The 23,248-nt window shown below is 34.6% G+C and overlaps 2 long non-coding RNA genes across 2 annotated transcripts; one reads left to right on the top strand and one right to left on the bottom strand.

Moving 5' to 3' along the window:
• The first annotated feature begins 757 nt into the window (after window positions 1–757).
• Window positions 758–3,082, top strand: LOC137071554 (uncharacterized). The gene is made up of 5 exons (XR_010904447.1): window positions 758–880; window positions 1,363–1,430; window positions 1,601–1,684; window positions 1,840–1,916; window positions 2,202–3,082. It is a non-coding gene; the product is annotated as an uncharacterized lncRNA (long non-coding RNA).
• Window positions 3,083–5,817: 2,735 nt separating this feature from the next.
• LOC137071556 (uncharacterized) lies at window positions 5,818–7,565 on the bottom strand. Its single transcript, XR_010904450.1, has 3 exons — window positions 7,079–7,565; window positions 6,610–6,679; window positions 5,818–6,143 (listed from the first exon to the last, which is right to left on the bottom strand). It is a non-coding gene; the product is annotated as an uncharacterized lncRNA (long non-coding RNA).
• Between the last annotated feature and the right edge of the window lie 15,683 nt (window positions 7,566–23,248).

Raw genomic sequence — 23,248 nt, 5'->3', positions numbered from 1 at the left:
TTAAAGAAAGTACACTTGTATGACAATATTTATAAACACACTTAAGTGCACTTTTTAAAAATGCACCTTGTAATGTCTACACCTAAATTTACTTAAACCATTTTAATTATGAGTTTGTTTCATAAAGTGCACTTATTTTACTAATGACAAAGCACATGGAAAATAAATGATTTTTTTTTAAAAATTAGTTGTCCAAATTTACATTGGTTAATGTATTTTTCTTCAAAATTTCACTCGCTTACACTCCAGTACAACATACTGTTGAAATGTTATAACTAGCTCCTATGAACTCAACTACAAGTGTCAGTTTTCTACATAATTTGACATTGTCAATCTTTATGAGAGGAGTTGCCTAATGTACTGTAGGCTACTTTACATCTGTGTAGAATAACCTACTTTCAATATTATGTTGTTGTATGGCGATTAAACACACATTTAATTGCATTAATTCCAAGAAAAAGTTGAACAAATCTAAACCAAATTAATTTGCATTAAAATTCAGTTAAAATGGGCTACATTTAATTTTAATCAGACTCTAAACATGATTGACTTTTAGTTAGGTGAATGAGTCAAGTTCTCTGAAATACAGTCCAACTACACAGTGTGTTAGAACAACCTGAACAGAAATGGATAATTAATAAGTGATTTATAATCAACATTTAATGCACGAAATATCTTATTTTATATTTATACTTAATATTTCAATGCGCATGCGCCAAAAATTCTACGTCATGATTTTGAAAAATGCGCGGTCCGCCTCCGCCATGATTGCGTCATCTCGATGCGTGAGGAAAATGAAGCTGAAGAGAACAGACAACAGAGGAGCGAACCGTTTGGATCATTACAGATGAGACATTATATGCTACAAATAACGAGTCAAGTAAGTATATCTTGATATAAGCTCTCTTGATTTTACATTTTCACCGTAACATGGTAGCTCTCTATTACAGTGTAGTAGTTATTTAGTTTAATCGCAGATAGGATAGACGCAATATGGACTCGGGAGGTGAATTAACATTAATCATGTTTCCTATGTATCTAAGATTGTATTATTCATATTCATGTATCTAAGATTGCATTATAATAATTTCTTAAATCGGAATGTGATCGCCGGTGTGGGCATGTTCAATGAATTTGTCTGCTGTAAATACAATATTTTAATCGATCTCCTACTTTTTAAATGGACAGAAGACATTTAACGTTATATACATTTATTCCATATATTAACTTAACGTATAACAACAACCAGTAATGAAATAATGATTTTAATATGTTCTTTTCTTTTTGCATTTGGAGAGTAAGATGTTAAAGTACTATTTGTGTTTTTAATATTTTGTGCTTATTTTTAATTTTATTTTGTAGGATCAATACAGATGTGTTATTGGAGATCCAGTGCAAGCTGTGTGGAATCACGGAGCCATCTTGATGAGGTCAAGTTAATGTTAATTATGAATTTATGCCCAGCCATGACACTGATCACACAAGCTAAAACATAACTATCAAGTCTTTAGCTTTTAAATGCTTTGCATCTTGTCCATTTGTAAGTAATACATTCCCACTTGTGCATTTACAGGTCCCCTAATCATTATATATTTTACAGGCCACACACCCAAAGGAATGGAGCCGCAGCATTGCTGTGCCAGGCGTGGTAAATACAGGAACATCCTTCATGGAGATGGGCGAGGTAAGCTGAAACTTGCAAGGCAAGATGAGGAAAAATGCAAGAATACTTTTCTCAATTTACATTGGTCTTGGGTTATTTATCTATATTTAAGTTATGTTTAATTCCCTGTAAAGTAGGAATAAAAACCATTATTAAAATGTTCTCTATTTTTAAAGTCCAGTGTCAGTGAAGATGATGTGCTCAGTGGGATACGTGAAGGAACCTCGCCAATCATTCTACCCTGACGACTGAGGTAATTCATCACATAGGGGATGCAGGTGTGGTCAAAAGCTTACACACACCATGCAGAATAAACTGCTTCATCAGGGCAGTACTAGATAAAAAAGAGACAACATGCTCATTTTTATGATCCCTCTTATGGCTATTTCTTTTTTTTCTTCTTTTTTTCATACAGATACTGCTGTGTGAATATAAACTGTACATCTATCGTTTTAATTTAATTGAGCCAATTATAATAATGGATAGATCTGTTTTATAAACAAGTTTTTTCTTTGCGTTTTCTTTTTCTTTCCTCAAGGTATATCTTTTTTTGCTTTCCTGCCTCTTTGGAACATGTCCATTCACATCTACTGTGGAGAGATGGTGCGCCAGTTTCCTACTGATGGAGAGCTTCTGGGACATTGACATAAACAGCACTTTCCAAACAACTTGAAAAGAGTTGGTGACAAACAATTTTGTGTGCCTTTGGAGTTCTTCAGTTTTTTTTTCATTCACTAATGCTGGAATAAGATTTTAGAATAAACCTTTTGGTCCTAATTTTGGTGCTAGTAAAGGTTTAAGAGCTTATAAGTTCAGTAACACTTTACAATAAGATCTAATTTGTTAACGTTATTTAATGTATTGACCAACATGATCTAACAGTGATTTCTTTTTATTTATTTATTTTATTTAATTTTTTACAGTGTTTATTAATAGTTGTTGACCTTGCTTAATAAATAATAGTTCAAAGCTAGTTAATTAAATTTATAGTCATTGTTCATGCAAGTTAACAATGCATTAAATAATTAACATTTAAGATTGCATTAATAATAGAGGTGTAACAGTACACAAAGCTGACAGTTCGGGGAGGAACACTAAATATAAAAATGCTTCTTTTTTTTATTGGTTTACTGAACAAATTGTAATTGTCCTAATCTAAAGGTTTCTTAAAGAATTAAAAATATAATATAAAAAATATCTCTACTAATTATTATTATTATTATTACCTTTATTTAACCAGGAGAAAAACTCACTGAGATTAAAATGTCCTGTCCTGGCCAAGATAGCCAGCTGTGTTTGCATGTACAGTTATACATAAAAAGTCACATAAAAAACATAAAACATACAACCAGTCAAAAACAATTACACACCATTAATTTACTCTCAAAATGATGTAGTAAAATTTTAAAATGACTAAATGTCACCAGATTTTTTAGCTTCTACTCAGTCTGGAGCAAATTCCAATCTGAGGCTGCGACATATTTGAAGGACGTTTTACCAAGCTTAACTCTAACAAAGGGCACACAAAGATTATAATTTGATTCAGAATGTAATATATAATTGCCTTGTTGTTTCTGATTAATCAAATGACAAAGAATGCTGTATAGTGTAGACTATATAAGGAGGCCTTACTTGCACTTGCATTGTATGCAAACGTGTAAACTTCTCATAAGACCGTTTTTGCATTAACTTATAAATCTAATTATAGGTTAGATTTTTTTCAGGTTTTCAGGTTAAGTAGAATATGATGAATATATAGGCTAATATAATGCATACATTTAGTGAAAGAGTTCATCTCTCGTGTTTTATCGACGTCTTTCTGCTGTTGAAACACTGAACGATTACACAATGTGATACATTTTAGTAAGTTGTAATGTATCCTTAACATACCTTCTGATGTTAATTCATGTTTATTCTTTGACTATGACAAGGTGATCACATTCACTCGTGCCGCGTTGCTGCTTGAACTGATGTCTTTACAGTGATCTGTCATGTCACATTAAAGAGCATCAATATGGCATCACTTGAATTTAATGATAAAATTGACAGAATACATATGTTCTTATGAAAACTTGTATTGAAGTGTGTTCCACTCATTAAACAAGCCGTCTGTTAACTGTTAAAGATTGCATTCGTACCGCTCGGTACACACGTGCACTGTACCGGAAGTCCTTTACCGAACCGGTTCGGTATGAATACATGTGCCGTTACACCCCTAATTAGTAAATGTTGAAATTAACATTAACTAAGATAAATAAATGTTTATATTATTATTCATTCTAGGTTCATGTTAAATTAAGTAGTTAACTAATTAAACGTTACCCAAAGTTTTGAATCTTAGTGTTGTACATGAAACGATTCTTTTCTTTCCATTTTTTTGTATTTATTCATCTGTTGTGTGAGGTAATTTTCTGTGATGGGTAGATTTAGGTACCTTTGAATGAGGGAGATATATAATAATGCATATAATTACATATAATTGCATATAATCCTCATTGTCCTCCAGACTCTTTCTAAATTAATTTGTGTTTGTGTAAATAGTTTTTTGGGTTTTTCTTGGGCATCAAAAAAAAGTTTTTTTTGTATATTTGTTTTACAGATTGTTTTGTCAATAAATGTAGAGGATTTAAATTTGGATGTGTTCATTACACGAAATTGCAGCTGTATTATTTGAAAAATTTAATTATGAATGTATTTCATTATATTAGAGTGTACATGTAAATTACGTTAAGGTATATTTTAGTTCATATTAATTGCTTGTTTTTAAGACAGTAGAATGGATGTCAGTACATTGAGCAGTGCACCCTTAATTACAATTTTAATACACTAGAAGCGATTATGAAAGTACATATAAAGTTGTATTTAAGTACCACTTAAGTTGTTCCAAAAAATCACTCTTAATTGCAACTTATTGTATTTTATTTCAACTAAATATGTGATAAATTTGAAATCAATTACATATAATGTGTGTTAAGTACACCGAAAACATTGCATTTAATTCACACTTAAGTGTATATTTAGCTGACATTAAAGTATGTTTTAGTTCACATTAATTGCTTGTCAGTACATTGAGCAGTGCACTTTAATTACAATTTTAATACACTAGAAGCGATTATGAAAGTACAAATAAAGTTGTATTTAAGTACCACTTAAGTTGTTCCAAAAAATCACTCTTAATTGCAACTTATTGTATTTTATTTCAACTTAATATGTGATAAATTTGAAATCAATTACATATAATGTGTGTTAAGTACACCGAAAACATTGCATTTAATTCACACTTAAGTGTATATTTAGCTGACATTAAAGTATGTTTTAGTTCACATTAATTGCTTGTCAGTACATTGAGCAGTGCACTTTAATTACAATTTTAATACACTAGAAGCGATTATGAAAGTACAAATAAAGTTGTATTTAAGTACCACTTAAGTTGTTCCAAAAAATCACTCTTAATTGCAACTTATTGTATTTTATTTCAACTTAATATGTGATAAATTTGAAATCAATTACATATAATGTGTGTTAAGTACACCGAAAACATTGCATTTAATTCACACTTAAGTGTATATTTAGCTGACATTAAAGTATGTTTTAGTTCACATTAATTGCTTGTCAGTACATTGAGCAGTGCACTTTAATTACAATTTTAATACACTAGAAGCGATTATGAAAGTACATATAAAGTTGTATTTAAGTACCACTTAAGTTGTTCCAAAAAATCACTCTTAATTGCAACTTATTGTATTTTATTTCAACTTAATATGTGATAAATTTGAAATCAATTACATATAATGTGTGTTAAGTACACCGAAAACATTGCATTTAATTGCACAATTAAGTGTATTTAGTATAAGTATATTGTCTGTGTAATAAGTACACTTTATAAAAGTACACTAAAGTGCACTTTTTTTTCACAAGGGTATGGTGACATTTCTTCAAAATGATATCATGCTGCTTCTTGCACATCACATAACAGCAGTTTGGAAAGGAAATCTCCAGTGGCACAGAAATGTTAATGAAAATAATGTAACACTAAACCATACACTGAACTTAACTGACAGTAACCATGCTAACTATTAATTTACAGATATTGCACTTTGATAACATTGTATTGTGGAAGTAACACATAATGAAAATGTCTATTAATTGAAAATCTATTTATTCTTAAATTAAAACATCAATAAAGATGTGTTTATTTACTCTGCTAGTTAGATGTCAAATAGCAAAATAAGGGTTAGAATTCTGCATCATCTTGTGTTTTGTGATCCTTTTTTTACATAAAGAACTGTGAATGCAAGTACCCAAAGTCAAAGTTTTTTTATTTTCCAATGTTCAGTACAATGGGCACAAATAGCTATATAGAGAATAGCTATAAAAGTAGCTATATAGGTAGATTCAGCCAAGGGTGTGCTGGGCCGTAGCTCAGCCGTAATGAAGCTGGGCTCACGGGTGCCAATCCAGGTGTCACTGTTGGTACCATCTGAGGGCAAACAGGATTCACTTTCAGACAAAGGTTCCTTAAAGACACAATCAAAATGTGAACAATGTGATACAATAGATTCTTACACTTGTTCACCAATAACCCATAACAATAACAGGGCATAGCTAAAACAATACCCTGCAAATTGGCTAAATGGATCTATTCAGATGCACATTGTGGAAGTTGATTTGTTGAATTACTTGTAAATAGACCCATCTGAACATTCATTGGCCACTTTACCAAAAGCAAAATGTTCATTTGTTCAAATGGAAAGAAAAAATAAATAAAATAATTATATACACACACATATATATATATATATATATATATATATATATATATATATATATATATATATATATATATATATATATATATATATATATATATATGTGTGTATGTGTGTGTGTGTGTGTGTGTGTGTGTGTGTGTGTGTGTGTGTGTGTGTGTGTGTGTGTGTGTGTACCCTGATAGTTAGATTTCTTGTAACATGTACTGGGTTCGCAATGAATCCCACCGCTTCTTGAGCTCTTTCTCTGAGGAGGGACAAAATAAAAAAAAACATTACGCTGAGTTATGTCAATTTCATGGCTGTTGTAATGTTCATTTTTGTTCTACTTTTAACTGGATGTATTCTGGATGACAGCATTTTTTTTACAGTCGCTAGAACACATTTCTCAATACATTTAGGTCACTTTTGCAAAACTCTCCACACAGTTAGTACAACCGAAATATATGAGGGCTAAACTGTGGATTTATCATTGCTTTTGGACATAAAGACATGCATTAAGTGTTTTGATATCTTTAGTGCATTTTGAATGTGAAACTAACTGCTGTGCAAAGATGAAAGTTGCACACAACAATCTAACATGCAGTTTTTTAAAAAATATGGACTACTGAAGAAGAAAAAACTATTGCAAAAAAGGAAATCTTACCTGACATGACAACTTTATTTGCGATCTCACGCCACAGTTCTGCTTTCGCCACACAGTTGACATAACGTTAACATTTTTCTGTAATGTCATACAAAGCCGGCCTTTCCTGGATCATGCTGATCAATTCGTCCTCACTTGCCTCGGTCCACACAGCCATATCTTTTAACAATATTCACGTGTATTGGAATGAGGAAAATAAACAAATGAGACAGGCGCTCTGTGTGTTCCCTCTTGACTCCGTCGTTTACTTGCATCGTCACTTCCGTTTTTATTTTCTCGTGCTCTGGTTCGCTAGCTGAACAGCCAATCAGAACGATCATATGTCCCGACTGCCCGACATGCGGCGACGCCGATTTAACATGTCGAATCGGCTGAAAAACAGCCGACGAGGACCAACGCCAGCCGACGATGTGAAACCATGTGGAACACACCGAGGAAACTTAGTTGGCCGACGCACAAAAACTGCCCGACGGCCGATCGTCGGCTTGGTGTGTTCCGGCCTTAACAGGTATATTACCAACTACAATCCACAACGTTGAATTGTTTCAACAGTGCAAACATGGATTCAAAGCTCCAGCATGCCACTCCTGTAAAATAGATTTCCGATTATAATCAATTTTACGAGTTAATAGGCTACTAGTATCTATAGCCTAACATACTTCATATTTATGATATTTTATTTAGACCATATTAATCGTATACACAATTTTAAAAAAGTTAATACAGGCTATTATAAATATACATGAGTTGTATCAGGGTAGCCTACAATGGGGCTAAAGCACACCCTAAGAAAAATGTGCTCATTTTTCAAAAAAGTCCATAGTTGTGCAAAAAAGCAACGTTTGCAGTATTTTCTGTTTATTTTGATTAATAAAATATTTAATTATTGTTCAGTAAATATTAAAATGTTAATATAAAAATATATTTTAAAATACAGAAACAAACGTTTAGCCTAAGTAAATAATCTGAAAACATTGAATGAATGAGATTCTATAATAATTTTATAAAGTTTCTTTCTGTAACAACTAAATATATGTGTATTATATGATTATTATCATATATTTTATTATAAATATGATGTTGCTTCTAAGATGGACACCCAAATTATGATATTTACCAGCTGAATCTTAACCATGTCATGTCAACAAATGGAAGTCAGTCAGCTGTTTATTATCATGTTAAATATGCCTTTTACCCCAAATACCATACTTTTATATATTCTGTTATTAAAAATCTGTTGCGTGTGATTTACATAAATCATAAACAAGACCTTTGTCTCAAAATATATTCAATTTTAGTGATTCTCATTTGCTACTTAAATCTCCAATAAAAAATGTAAATAGAAAAGATATCAAATTAGCCCAGAATCAACTTTTTGGAAGAATAATTAGAACAACAGAAATTTAATTAGCACTAAAGCCTAACAATTGTATTTACAGTATGATTGTAAAAGGTTTGTTATTCATTTCCTATATTAAGATGATACTCAATCCCCTTATAGTGCCCCTTTTTTTTGGTTTGGGCCACTGCCCCTCAAAATATCTGTGCACGGCCCTGCATGGGCATGATGGAGAAAAAAAACCTTGGGATAAATATATTATACTATATATATATATATATACACACAGTGCCCTCCACAATTATTGGCACCCCTGTTTAAGAAGTGGTTGTGGACTTGTAAAAATTCTTTTTTTTTTAAAACAACATAGAGCCCAAATGCAAAAAAAGAGAAAAATCCTACCTTTCATTTAAGCACATTACTTTGGTGGTAAAAAAAAATCACAGATTTGGAAAGAAAAAAAAACCTTGAAATCATGTGTCCCACAATTATTGGCACCCCTGATGTTAATACTTTGTTCCACCCCCTTTTTTGTTTTGAGGTTTCACCAGGACAACAACTTCTCCTTGGTCTTTAAAAATGACTGAATGATCAAATCTAGGAAATATGATAACTTATGGAAATGTGACAATATTTTGTAATATTTTGTAATTATTTAAATTAGACTCATTTTCTAATTGTTTGTTATAAATCAACATTTAAAGGAAAATGTTATGGGGTTTCTTATAAAAATGATTTTCTGTTACAAAACAGGGCATTGATTTCATAAATGTTCCCTGTAGACGACACCGGGACTTAATGTTTATCATTTTGGGAGACAGTATAGGGAAAGTAAGGGAAAGAAATTACATGTCAATATTCCTATAAAATGTTAGATATTATTATGAAAATGTTGCTAACTATTATTCCCATATTACACTTCTTTTTTCATTAAACGTTGCTCCCAGAACACATTAATATGCAAATGATAGATACATTGCATTGAATATGAAAACCCATGGCCATTTTACCCTCATATTGCATAAAGTAGAATAGTATATCATTTAATTCCATTATATCTTTCATAACATATTGGAGAATCATCTTTAAATAAAGTTTGGTTTAAAAAAATGTAATTTTATTTTTTTTAAACAACTTCTGGTGTCCACTTACTAAATAGAATATAATTTTTCAAAACAAAATTTGTTTCTAATGCTCTAGTCTGAACAATATAATGACATGAAAAAATAAACAATATAATGACATTAAGGCTACACTGTGTAACTTTTTTAGTTTATTTTTAGCTAAAAACAAGTTCTTTCAAAAATATATGTGCTCATTAATGTATTTACTTCTTTCAAGTAATAAAGTATTCTGGTAAGTTTATAATATGCCATTGAAAATACATACGGGTGAGGGTTCGGATGGCGGTCGCCATGTTGGCCCTCCATCTTGAAAGTACATTAGCCAAAGAGGGACATACCCGTAAATTCAAGCTTCACTTTTCGCGTTTTAACACTCGATGGCACTGTGTCAAATGTGAAGAGGAGGATTGCTTGAGGCTGCTATATGATGATGGAGGATCACTCTTATTCTCGAGGATATTTGCCAGAGTCGCCAAGGAAGCGGAAAAGAGAATTGAGACGGCAACGCAACAGGCAAATCAAAAAGACAAAAGTAAATACTGGAGTGGCCTTTCCAATATGGAAAGAGCTCATGAGGAGCAACGATTTTAAAAAGGACGCCGACGTTGCCTGCTTTCTTCTCGACAGGTAATATTAAAGCTACACTGTGTAACTTTTTTAGTTTATTCTTAGCTAAAAACACTGTGTGATATTTTCCCCCATCTAGCGGTGAAAAGGTACATGACCATCCAGGAATAATAGTTTCTGTTCCTCTCAGTTCTGATTTTGTTTTAACTCCTACGGTGGCCGATTTAAAACGCAAAAAGTGACAGTGTTAAAACGCGAAAGGCGACGATTGAATTTATGGGTTTGTCCCTCTTTGGCTAATTTACTTTCAAGATGGAGGGCCAACATGGCGACTGGCATTCAAACCCCTCACCCGTATGTATTTTCAATGGCATATTATAAACTTACGAGAATACTTTATAACTTGAAAGAAGTACATATACATTAATGAGCACATATATTTTTGAAAGAACTACGTGTTTTTAGCTAAGAATAAACTAAAAAAGTTACACACTGTAGCTTTAATTCAAAAGACTTTGTTTTCCAGGGTCTTACGAGCTTAACCAGTGGGGGTATATGACAGTTTGACTGTGATTGTGCTATCAAATATACAGTAGATGTTGATGGTTTTATTAGAGAAAAGGCCTAAAAGTTACATATTTTGTATACAGTATTGCTGTAACCGAAACATTTTTCATATATCAGCTCTTGATATTTCAGTGATGCTGTATATGCACAATGCATGGTAAAGATTGCTTATCTTCAATAGTTTTTTTTCTTCTGCTCTTTATCAAACGTTATCTGCAATGCACAGATAAAAACCTTTGCGATAAAATCCCCAGGTGTGTTTGAGTGTGAAAGACTGTGATATTTAGCAGCAACACCCCAATCATGGGTGTCAGATACAATCTCATTGACCGAGGATGTTTTTCTCAGTATTGGACAAACAAACACTGAAAGCTCTTGATGCCCCAGATCTCATAGACAACTAATGAGATTGGTGTAATGAAGCCCACGGTTCATTCTTAAGAAGGATTACAAGGTAAACAGAGCCCAAAGCTTTACTTGAAGTACACTCGTAGATAGTGAAACTGCACCGTTTCTTTCTTAATCACAAACTGGGGTGTAATCGATATTAATAAGTATTTCAGGATGTATAATTTGCATGCATGCATGGCCAAATTTGTGATCTTGAATTTTCTGTGAAGGTAGAGTACGCTCTATATGCATGCAGCTCATGTTTGATATTTGTTACTGTTAGCTGATGTATAAATGTCCTGTCAGCAATGCCCACCGATCTGCAACCATTTTGAAGGGTGCCATCTGGAGTGCCACGCAGACATGATAATCTCTTGTCTTTAATTACATTAGTGCCATCAGTTAGTGAGAGTGGAGGGCTCCCCAAATTATAAAGGATTGTATTAAGTCAGATGTCAGATGTGTGTGCTAATGGCTGGTGTTAGATGAAAATATAATTTCCAGAAATTAAAATTATAAATTCAACTGATCAGGATCTTTTCTGTAAGTTATGCTTTCATTTAGACTGGATGTTTATAGGGAATTAAACGTGTGTGTGTCCTTGTTTAAAATTGTAGGGGCAAATGTCCCCATAAGGATAGTAAAACCTGAGATCATCTACATTGTGGGGACCAGCAGCGGTCCCCACCTTTGCTTATAAATCATACAGGATGAGTTTTTTTTTTGAGAAAGTAAAATTGCAGAATGTTTCCTCTGATGGGTAGGTTTAGGGGCAGGGGCAGTGTGTGTGTGTACTTGTTTACATTACATTGTGGGGACAAACGTCCCCTCACAAATGTCCCCACAATGTAATATAAACTTACATTGTTCACCTACATTGCTGACTGGTGTAAATGTAAATGGATTTATAAACATACTAAATTATGTTTTTTTGAAAATGTAAAAATGCTTTGGGGCAGTGTGTGTGTGTGTGTGTGTGTGTGTTGGGTAGGTTTAGGGGTAGAAAATAGAAAATATCCCCAGTGTAGGGGGATAGAAAATACGGTTTGTACAGTTTACACCTATGGAATGTCCTCACATTTCACAAAAACAAACGTTTGTGTGTGTATGCGTGCGTGCGTGTGTGTGAGTGACAGAGAGAGAGTGTGTGTGTGCCTGTGTGTGTAAGAGATATCAGAAATTTGGATTTTTCTCTGAGTCTGAATAATGACTCCAGTGTTATGTTAGTATTATGTTAGAATGTATAGAATGTATTGGCCTAGAAATCTAGAGGCACCCTAGCGGCAGCGAATCTAATCTGCCGCGAGTGTCGTCTAGCAATTCTCAATACCCTTCTGAGCTGTAAAAACCAAACTCTCGGGGGCCAATCACATCTTGTACAGAGTCGGTGGGCAGGGCTTAACATAGTGACGCCAGAGTTGCGCTTGCGTGCTTCTAGTAAACACCAAGGGGGTAATCTAGCACTCGGAAAGCGTTCCACCCATAGGGGCGGCCATTGCTAACCAAGCCATCACCTGCTGTTAGCATCCCATTGACTCCCATTCATTTCTGAGTCACTTTGACAGTGAATAACTTTAATTCTGAGATGTTTAAAGACGCAATTTGTTCATTTTTTATTTCTAAAGAAACACGACAATGCATGAAAGGCTCCGTTACCTTGTATCTTACACTATCGCCCCGCAGAAGCTGTTTTTGTAAAAATAGGCTAACGATTGCGTCATAACCAACGCGACTCTGTCGCACAGTTGAGAAATTACCGTATAGACAGGAGGAGACGCTCGCAGGCAATCTTCTACTGTCTATGAGACAGTCGTGGGGACGTGGAGACATAAAGTCTGATGAAGTCAAGGGAGAAGAATGGGGAGAAGCCCATAGTGAGCCAAAAGCAACGGGAGAAAACATTTAAACAACGTGATTCAGATTTCACTTTCCACAACTACTAGAAGACCTACAGCTGTCAGACAGGAGGCTCACGTCACATCTACGTCGTCAAGCTCAGTCTGAGCCGGCGCAGTTCGCTCAGCCATCAGGAAGTGAGTGCTCCTTTACTGACATCACTTTCCGCCGTTGAAGTCAATGGGATGTCCATTTCTTTTACTGTCTATGGTAAACACTGAGGCTGGCGAACGGGGGTCTTTCGAATCAGCTTTGACCGCGACTCTTGAAGACTTGGAGTTAAAGGTGCCCTAGAATGATTTGAAACAATATGTTTTATTGTTCTCTCATATCTACATAGAGTGTATGTGGTTTATTTAAGGGCAAAAATTGTCCAGATACAGTTTTACAGGTCCATATACAACCAAATTGTCCCTAGGATGTAATGCTCTGTTTTTGCCTTATTTGGAAGAGCCATGAATATTAATGTTGAGCTCTGCTCTGATTGGCTTATATCAGCAGCTCACAGCAGTTCAGTTGTTCAGCGAAGCGGCTAGTGCGTCCTGACCGTCCTGACAGCTGCCGTTTTTGCTATCTTCAAGTGATGATCTTTTGCTATCCACAGCTGTCCCGATGATTCGGCTCTGTCAGTTCCGCCTGACAATGAACATGTTTGGACAGATGCAAATGTTGGGGGCGTGCATATAAATGATCCCCACCATTTGCGTCACGGTTGGCGTTATATTGAGAAGCACTTATTTTTCCGTGGTGTTTTTAGATTCACAAGATATACATATGAAGGAGGAGGCAATGGTGTTTGAGACTCACAGTATGTGATGTCCATGTTATTTCAGTATGGCAAGGTTAATTCAATTTTTCATTTTAGGGCACCTTTAAGCTTTTCTCTGAGACCAGAACAAAGAACGGCTCTGAAGTCATTCTTAGAAAGGAAAGAGGTGTTCATTGTAGCGCTATCCTATTGCGTGCAGAGGGAGTTTGAAAGACAACCGTTTATCCGCCCCTCAGATTGAGCTGTCAATGGTGAGTTTCCAGACCAAACATCTTGATGTGGGTCTGGGTTGTCAGGCTAAGAATGTATATTATTTATTAGTATTTTTAATTATCTTAAAAAAAAAAAAAAAAAAATAGTGCTAGTGATTTTAAGTTTGAGTAGTTTTGTTATGTTGTAAAAACATTTAGTAGTTTTTTATTTTTCTATATTTACTCGTTTTCTTTATTTCTATATATTTTTGTTTATATATCTACATTTTCTTATTAGTTGTCAAGGCAACTTCTCATTCTCATTTATGATTTCCAAGGTTAAGTTTTTAATCTAATATTTATTTTATTTAAATTACAGAAAATATTTTACAACATAACTGTTTATGTATTAAGTTTTTCTTTTCTTCAAAATTTTATCTTTTGTGTTCCACGGAACACAAATCCTCAAAAATGTAAAGCGCTTTGGATAAAAGCGCTATATAAATGCAGTCCATGTATATAAATGCAGTCCATTTAGAACAATTTAACCACGCACAGGTTTGGAACAACTTCTTTTCAACCTCTGCTCTACTTACAGTGCTTTGGTTGCATGTCATTTCCTGGTTTCAATCTGAGTTCTCAGCTACTTAGGAAGATATGAAAGGATTGAAGTAAAGATGGTTTAAACTAAACTTGACCTTACATCTCATCTTTAGTTAAGACTCTTTGAAAATCCCTCAGAAATGCGCTCTGATTTCTCTTGATCTGTCTTTCCTCTTGTGATCCTGCTGTATGACCACAGGAGGGTGGCATTGCTACAGCGGTGTGAGGTGTTTTAGATGTCTTATTAAATACAGCTGAAATGAATCAACAATCAGTGTGTGTCAGATAAGAAAAAAACATCCCGCATGTGTGTAATGACAGCCATCTTGACATTGGCTGTTCACTGCTCATCTACTGTACTTGTTTGAAGAAAAGAGTTAGTAAATAGAGGATAAATAAAATATGTACATTATAAGCTGATACTGTGCAGTTCTGAGTATTAGTTTTTTTGCAAATTGCTATTCATTTGGTATTCTGGTTTCTACAAATGACTTGGTTCCTTTCTTCAATGTACAGTAAATGGGTTATAAGCCAAAGTTTAATACTTAAGCTTATGAGTTTGTTCAAATCATGAACTGAGGATGAGGAGGGAGGAGCAATGTTTGCATTTGCAAACACAACTAATGATGCTATTATGCACATATTTCCCCAAAGATGTATTACAACTTTGTTTAGCCTGAAATAGTGTTATTGTGATATGTTCCATTGAAAAGTTTGGGGTAGGTACAAAAAGTAATATTGTGAAATATTATTTCCATTTAAAATAACCGCTGTCTATTTTAATATAGTTTAAAATGTAATATAAGCCAGTGATGCAAAGCTGAATTTCACATGATCCTTCAGAAATCATTCTAATATGCAAATTTGCTGCTCAGGAAACATTTATGATTATTATCAATGTTGTGTTGCTTAATATTGTTATGGAAACCACAATTATTTTCAAGATTCTTTGTTCAAAAGAACAGCATTTATTTGAAATAGAAATGTTTTGTAGATAAAACAAATATTTTTAAATATTAAAACTATTTTCTGTCACTTTTGATGCATCCTTGCTGAGTACAATTATTAATTTGATAAATAAAATCTTACTGACTCCAAACGTTTGAACGGTATGTGCATCTCCTGGGCCCGGTTTTTCAAAAGTAATCCACATAGGATTTTGGATAACGGATTGGATCAAATCTTGAAAATGTGTTTTTCAAAAGAAAAAACAGATTACATAATCGGATTAGATCACGTAATACATTCTTTGTTTTGATCCGGATCAAACCTTTAGTTTGGGGTTTTCAGAACTTTTTTGTAGGATTTGGATCACTTTGAAACAAAAAATCTAGATTAAACTGATCCCATCAGAAGGGTGGATTCAGCGTGGATTTCATGACCAAAATGTAATGAAAACTTTAAAAATGTATCAAATAATACTATATTTGGATCATGCAGTATCTTACAAGATATCCTATTTATTCATAAGGTTATTTTATTTGTTCATCCGTCAGGCTACAGTGATTAGGTTAGGCTTTACCGTATTCAGCCATTCAGTATAGGCCTACAGCAAAGTAGAAAGAGTTTGGCCTCATAAAATAATCCCCCAAACAGCTGTCAAAATTTACTAAAAACAATGAATTTTATTCTGTCACTAATTGATATATATTCATCACAATCGAACATATATTTGTTTTTAGAATATTTATTATTGATGCATGCAATGATTACAGTGCATCTATACTTCTATACTTGATACTTCTATATGTTGTTATAAATCTCCTCAATGTCCAGTGTTTGTCTCAGACGAGTAGACTGCTGGAAGAGGATGAGGTGGGGTTTTTCTTGTTTTTAGTTTTTTTTTTTTTAAATGTGTGTGTTTTCATTTCAAATAAAAATACACACATATTGACCCCACACTGGCTATTCTACTTGTTGCTCTTTACATAGTTCTACATTGTGATCTCCTATCCTGTTTGAGCACTGGTTATCCAGATTTGGTGATCCTGAAAAGTTCCTATCCAGATCAGATTGATCCAATCCGATGTTGCTTTAAAAAAACTGGCTCCAAAATTAAGATGGATTAGGTGATCACGGATCGCAAAAAAAGGATTACTAAATCTGGATCCGGATTAAACCTTGAAAAACCGGGCCCTGCTGTATAATGTTTTTGTATGTGAATGTTGGAAATCAGCCTTTGTAAAGACGAGTCATATCAGGCTGGCACAGGCGCTGTGGTGTATATATAGTGTGTTTTCACTGTCCAGTTGGTGTGTAGGTTGTGTAGGTGCACTTGTTGTTTTCTTATTTGTTTATCTGACACAATAAAGAGTACTGTTAGGGCTTCAGTTCCAACAACATTGTTAATGCTTGTTTTAAAATTTACATTTTTATAAATTGCAGGATTATTTTTATATTCATTGGCCAAGCACCAAAGGTTGGCGTTGTTATTATTCTGCTTCAGTTTCTTCTTCTTCCACTATTGAGTCTATGCATGGCATCCCATAGAGCTGCTTGCGGGAAAGTTATGGAATTTGGTACGCTAGGTGCGTTTACATGGAGCACTGTAATCGGTTTAAAAGTCCAATCCGAATGAAAATGCTCCATATAAACACCTCAATCGGGTGGGATAAACCATTTCATGAATCGATCAAACGAAAAATTTAACCATGTAAACGACCTGACCGGATTACTTTTGAGTGTGCGTCCTTATATGACGTGATACAACAGCGCCGCACCTTCACCACTAGCTGTGCTCACACACAGGCTAAAATGTTGAGAGGAAAGTACATTTTTCTGTGGGGTAACATTAACCAACCACACCAATTTTGTCTCTAGCTCAATCCCTCTAGCGCCACCTAATGTCCAAATGTAAAAATCTACTTACATTTGTGCTAATAACTTTTGAACCATTAGGACTAAAAACAAAATATCTTATATTACTATTAAAAGTTTGGGGTTGGTTAGAGTCTCTTCTGCTCCCCAAGGCTGTTGTTCTTAGATTCCTGAATCCTTGCCGGGTCCATGTTACCAAACATGCTTTGTTTCTCTTTATGGCGAATATCTTCAAAACTGTTGGACCAATCTAGACAAACCCACCGCAGGAAAATCAGAATCATGATTTCAGGAAAATCAGCCAAATGTAAAAAAAATTGATATGAGTGGCATAAAAATGCAATCAAAGGCAGGTGTGGGTTATTGTTAAATGCAAAATACAAATGTCTTTAACTTCTAAACAAATTACATATTTTCTCCAAATTTGACACATATTGTCAAAGATGGTCTGCTGCTATCTTTCTTGTTTGCTTCTGTTGTGCTTGGCCCCGATAATTGCTGTTTGCTGCTATATTTCATTTATGTTTGTGTTTTCCATACATTGGATTTTTTTATTGGATAAAAATTCACTCTTGGTAAAATTATTTTTACCAAGTCCACTACTACCTCACTCTCCAAATGCATTCGACTACCATACCTCCTTAACATTGGTTAAAGTTCTGCAAGAACTGAGTTATTAGCTTTATGTCTTTGTGCAAGGCATTTTGCCCCAGTTACTTGTGGATGATTGTCCCTAAGCATTCTGTAAATTATAAGGAACCTATTATCCCTTTTTCAAAGTCTTCATGTTGGTTTGGGGGACTCTAGGGCAGGGTTGTATGATTGAATGTTCAAAAAACATTATTTCCCCATATTCTCTATCGTCCCAGTCTGTCAGTTACGCTCTATTTAGTTCCTGTCTCTATGAAGCCCCTCCTTCTGAAAAGCACAATGTGCTCTGATTGGTTGGCTGGACCGGGTCCGGTGTGTTGTCCTAATAATCCCCTTCTCCTGATTGGCTTCATCACTCGGTCTCCTCTCCACCAATCAGCTGGTGTGTGTGTGGTGAGCGTTCTGGCGCAATATGGCTGCCGTCGCATCATCCAGGTGGATGCTGTACATTGATGGAGGTTGAGGAGATTCCCCCCTTCTATGTAAAGCGCTTTGAGTGCCTTGAAAAGTGCTATATAAATTGAACGCATTATTATTATTATTATTATGTTGTGATTGGTCAACCACTGAGCGTGTTTGGGAAGTGTCCCGCCCCTTACCACAAGAGTAAGTAGATAGAGTTCCTCAAACATCAACATTAAACACTAAAGAATGATATATATATATATATATATATATATATATATATATATATATATATATATATATATATATATATATATATATATATATATATATATATATATATATATATATATATCATTCTTTAGTGTTTAATGTTGATGTTGGCAAAAACTAACCAAATAAATACTCTTTTAACACTTGATATATATATATTGGACTACTTGTATGTTGCTTTTTTGTTGCTGTATTGTTCGCTTGCATCATGTGAAGAAACACACTTTGTGTGAGAGGTTTCTCTCACTCTGTAATGGGGTCATCAATCACACCTCCAGTGCCGGGCTCAGAGAGGTCAGAGGTCACTGCATCCCATTGCCAATGTCGACTGAACTCTGATTTGGCTTCTTTTTGTGAACGAGGGTAAAGATCTGTCTTATTGTCCACTCGCTAAAGAAGCAGGCATACAATGTGACAATATTATCCAATTTGGACGTATTTGATTTAAAAATGTATAAGATGAAAATGCTGTCAAATCAATTATTTGTGATTAATCTCACACACATAATGTGTGTGTGGTAAAATATTATATATTTTTTTTAAATAACTAAAAAAATAAAATAAACGTCTCTCTCTCTCTTTCTCGCTCTCTCTCTCTCTCTCTCTTGCTCTCTCTCTCTCTCTCTCTCTCTCTCTCTCTCTCTCTCTCTCTCTCTCTCTCTCTCTCTCTCTCTCTCTCTCTTTCTCTCAATTCAATTCAATTCAATTCAAATCAGCTTTATTGGCATGACTGTCGGATAGTACAATGTTGCCAAAGCATTAAACATGTAACAAGTTATACAGGTATAGATATCTAAATACAAAATATAATTAAAGAAGAAAAAAAAAACATATACATTGCTATATTGTAAATATATTATGACATAACTCAATCGATTGTAAGATACAGGGTAAATGGTTCCAGAGAGCAGTGAAGAGACTAAAGAGGGTTCAGCCTTTGCCCCATATGATATGGCAGGAGGACACATACTGTGCTGCCAAGTGGATACATTTCTCTTTTTTCTCCTAAGATATAACACAGTTTGGCGATGTCACTTGCTTGCTGGAATTCGGGGAACATTTGAGTGTTTTGGGTGAAGTACGTTTCTCTGATGTTGTTATATTTGCTGCACTGTATGAGGAAGTGCAGCTCGTCCTCTACGACTCCATCAGGGCAGTGTGAGCACAGTCTGAGCTCTCTGGCTCTCTCTCTCTCTCTCTCTCGCTCTCGCTCTCGCTCTCGCTCTCGCTCTCGCTCTCGCTCTCGCTCTCGCTCTCTCTCTCTCTCTCTCTCTCTCTCTCTCTCTCTCTCTCTCTCGCTCTCTCTCGCTCTCTCTCGCGCTCTCTCTCTCTCTCTCTCTTTCTCGCTCTCGTTCTCGCTCTCTCGCTCTCGCTCTCTCGCTCTCTCGCTCTCGCTCTCTCGCTCTCTCGCTCTCTCTCTCTCTCTCTCTCTCTCTCTCTCTCTCTCTCTCTCTCTCGAAGAGATGTGTGTGTGTATATATATATATATATATATATATATATATATATATATATATATATATATATAATATAAACACACTTACATTAAATAAACAAACTTCTGTTTGATGCCTTTATGTTAGATAATCAATTTGACAGCACTATATAATATTTGTATTATTGTTATTTTTTATTTGTAAATAAAACTATTATTGCAGACATTTTGCAACAAAACACTATTTGAGGCTTTCTGCTTTAAAATTTCATGTGTAATTCAATGTGCAGTTTCTGCATTGAAAATTGCTTTTACTAGCAGTTTTTCATTATAATTATGATACATTATAATTTCTGATGACGCAGAGAAACATGCCAAATAGTGCTATTTTCATGATTTATCAAATTTTTTATGTGGTTCAGATACAATAATATTTTGAGTTTCTATTTATTAAACAAATTTCCTTCATTGTATCAACTCAATTTTTAATTTCAATAAACTCAAAAATAAGGCAACCAGGTTACTTACTTTTTTAAGTTAAACCAACAAAAACCAACAATTTTTTTACAGTGTGTGTATATATATATATATAAAAATATTCTATTTTTGTAGTTCATGAAGTTAATTTTTAAAGTCTTCGGAAATGTATAAAACATCCTGTTATACTGTATATTAATTGTAGATGCACTCTTATTATACACAGTTCTGTCTCTGAAGCCGGTCTGTTGTTTTGCCGGAGGCTGAGAAGGTATTGCACAGCTTCATTCACCCACATTTGACTTTTCCATGCAAGCATTTATGAAAAGGTCAGCAAATTACTTATGACAAGTAATGCTAGTGCTCTGTTGTGTAAGTACTATACATATACAGTTATCTATCCTTATGCGGCCTTTACAATCCAGAAAGAGAGACAGATAGGGAGAGAAGTCTAGCCAGTTGCGAATATATGATTCACCGCAGCTCATCTTTCAATACGACTATATGCGGAATGCACAAGCATACACTTTTATGCTGCTTAATGCAGTATATGGCATATATATTGGGATATATAAACAGTATTTGCATGCAATGGATGTTTTATACAGGAATATTAACAATTGTCATTCCATCATGCACCACCTCTGAATGTACCACCACCATTTAAATGTGACTATTAGTCACGGAGTGATAAAATCTGACATCACACATTCAATTGCGAGTGCTATTTCAACAACCTGCACCTGAGACTGAGCACGATGAGCCATCAACTAGACAAAATGACAGTCCAAACTGAAAATAAATGATAATCTGTGAGGAACGGGAGGGTTGGGCTGTGGCTGTCTAACCAAACACTGCCTCACACTTCACGGGCTCTAGCATAGAGCACAGTAGGTACATTTTTTCCATAAAGATATTGATCTTTAGCAATCTCTCTGAATATACCTGTAGGCTGATTCTCGTGGGGAGGATGTGATCTCCAAGGCCGAAGTAATTTTCTCCAGCTGATCTGCTGTATGAGTTTGGATGGTCTGTCTGTCTGTCAACATGCATATAAATGGTTTGAAGTGCTTGACCTTTTATCAGGACCATTCTCTGTCTGTTCCAACCCTGCTTGCCCCTAAGCGCAAATTCATATGCATTAGATATTGTGTGGGCCAATGCATTTCAAAACGTCCGAGGCGTGTCAGGTTACAGGGTAAATTATGATGTGTACCATTTCTGTGGAAATGAACCTTGATAACTCTATATGGAAGCCATTTCCAGGCCTACAGGTGGAGTTTATGAGGACACATGCTCAAAGTTTATTGATTACATACAGTATCACTTTTGAATTTGTTTCTAAGCAATCAATTTCATGCCAGTAAACGTGTGATTTTTGCACAAACAACTACACAATTTCTTCAAAAGATGAAGAAATATATTTCTAATGACTATTGAAGTTGCAGTTATATTAAAGTGCATTAGATTAGTGCTGTTTTTAGTATCATTGTGATAATATTATAGTTTTTTAGTGTTCAGAATTGTTGATTTGCTGTGTTTTTGTCATTATTTATATATATATATATATATATATATATATATATATATATATATATATATATATATATATATATATATATATATATATATACAGTGAAGAAAATAAGTATTTGAACTATTTTGCCACTCCCAGTTAGAAATCAGGGAGGGGTCTGAAATTGTCATTGTAGGTGCATGTCCACTGTGAGAGACATAATCTAAAAAAAAATTCCAGAAATCACAATGTATGATTTTTTAACTATTTATTTGTATGATACAGCTGCTAATAAGTATTTGAACACCTGTCTATCAGCTAGAGTTCTGACCCTCAAAGACCTGTTACTCTGCCTTTAAAATGTCCACCTCCACTTCATTTATTATCCTAAATTAGATGGATCTGTTTGAGGTCGTTAGCTGCATAAAGACACCTGTCCACCCCATACAATCAGTAAGAATCCAACTACTAACATGGCCAAGACCAAAGAGCTGTCCAAAGACACTAGAGACAAAATTGTACACCTCCACAAGGCTGGAAAGGGCTACGGGGAAATTGCCCAGCAGCTTGGTGAAAAAAGGTCCACTGTTGGAGCAATCATTAGAAAATGGAAGAAGCTAAACATGACAGTCAATCTCTCTCGGACTGGGGCTCCATACAAGATCTCACCTCGTGGGGTCTCAATGATCCTAAGAAAGGTGAGAAATCAGCCCAGAACTACACGGGAGGAGCTGGTCAATGACCTGAAAAGAGCTGGGACCACCGTTTCCAAGGTTACTGTTGGTAATATACTAAGACGTCATGGTTTGAAATCATGCATGGCACGGACGGTTCCCCTGCTTAAACCAGCACATGTCCAGGCCCGTCTTAAGTTTGCCAATGACCATTTGGATGATCCAGAGGAGTCATGGGAGATAGTCATGTGGTCAGAAATATAACTTTTTGGTCATAATTCCAATCAACGTGTTTGGAGAACTTGCAAAATAGCAGGGTGTTCAAATACTTATTTCCCTCACTGTATGTGTGTGTATATATATATATATATATATATATATATATATATATATATATACTATTTTAGTTTAGACTGAGTTGTTTTGGGGCTCTACTAAAACAGGTTTTTATTCTTTAATGTTCAAAATAAAAAATG

This window comes from Pseudorasbora parva, chromosome 3 (genome assembly GCF_024679245.1).
Source record: "Pseudorasbora parva isolate DD20220531a chromosome 3, ASM2467924v1, whole genome shotgun sequence".
NCBI classification, from domain to species: Eukaryota; Metazoa; Chordata; class Actinopteri; order Cypriniformes; family Gobionidae; genus Pseudorasbora; species Pseudorasbora parva.
The sequence above is the reverse complement of the archived record's forward strand: the minus strand, read 5'-3'. Positions and strand labels throughout refer to the sequence as shown.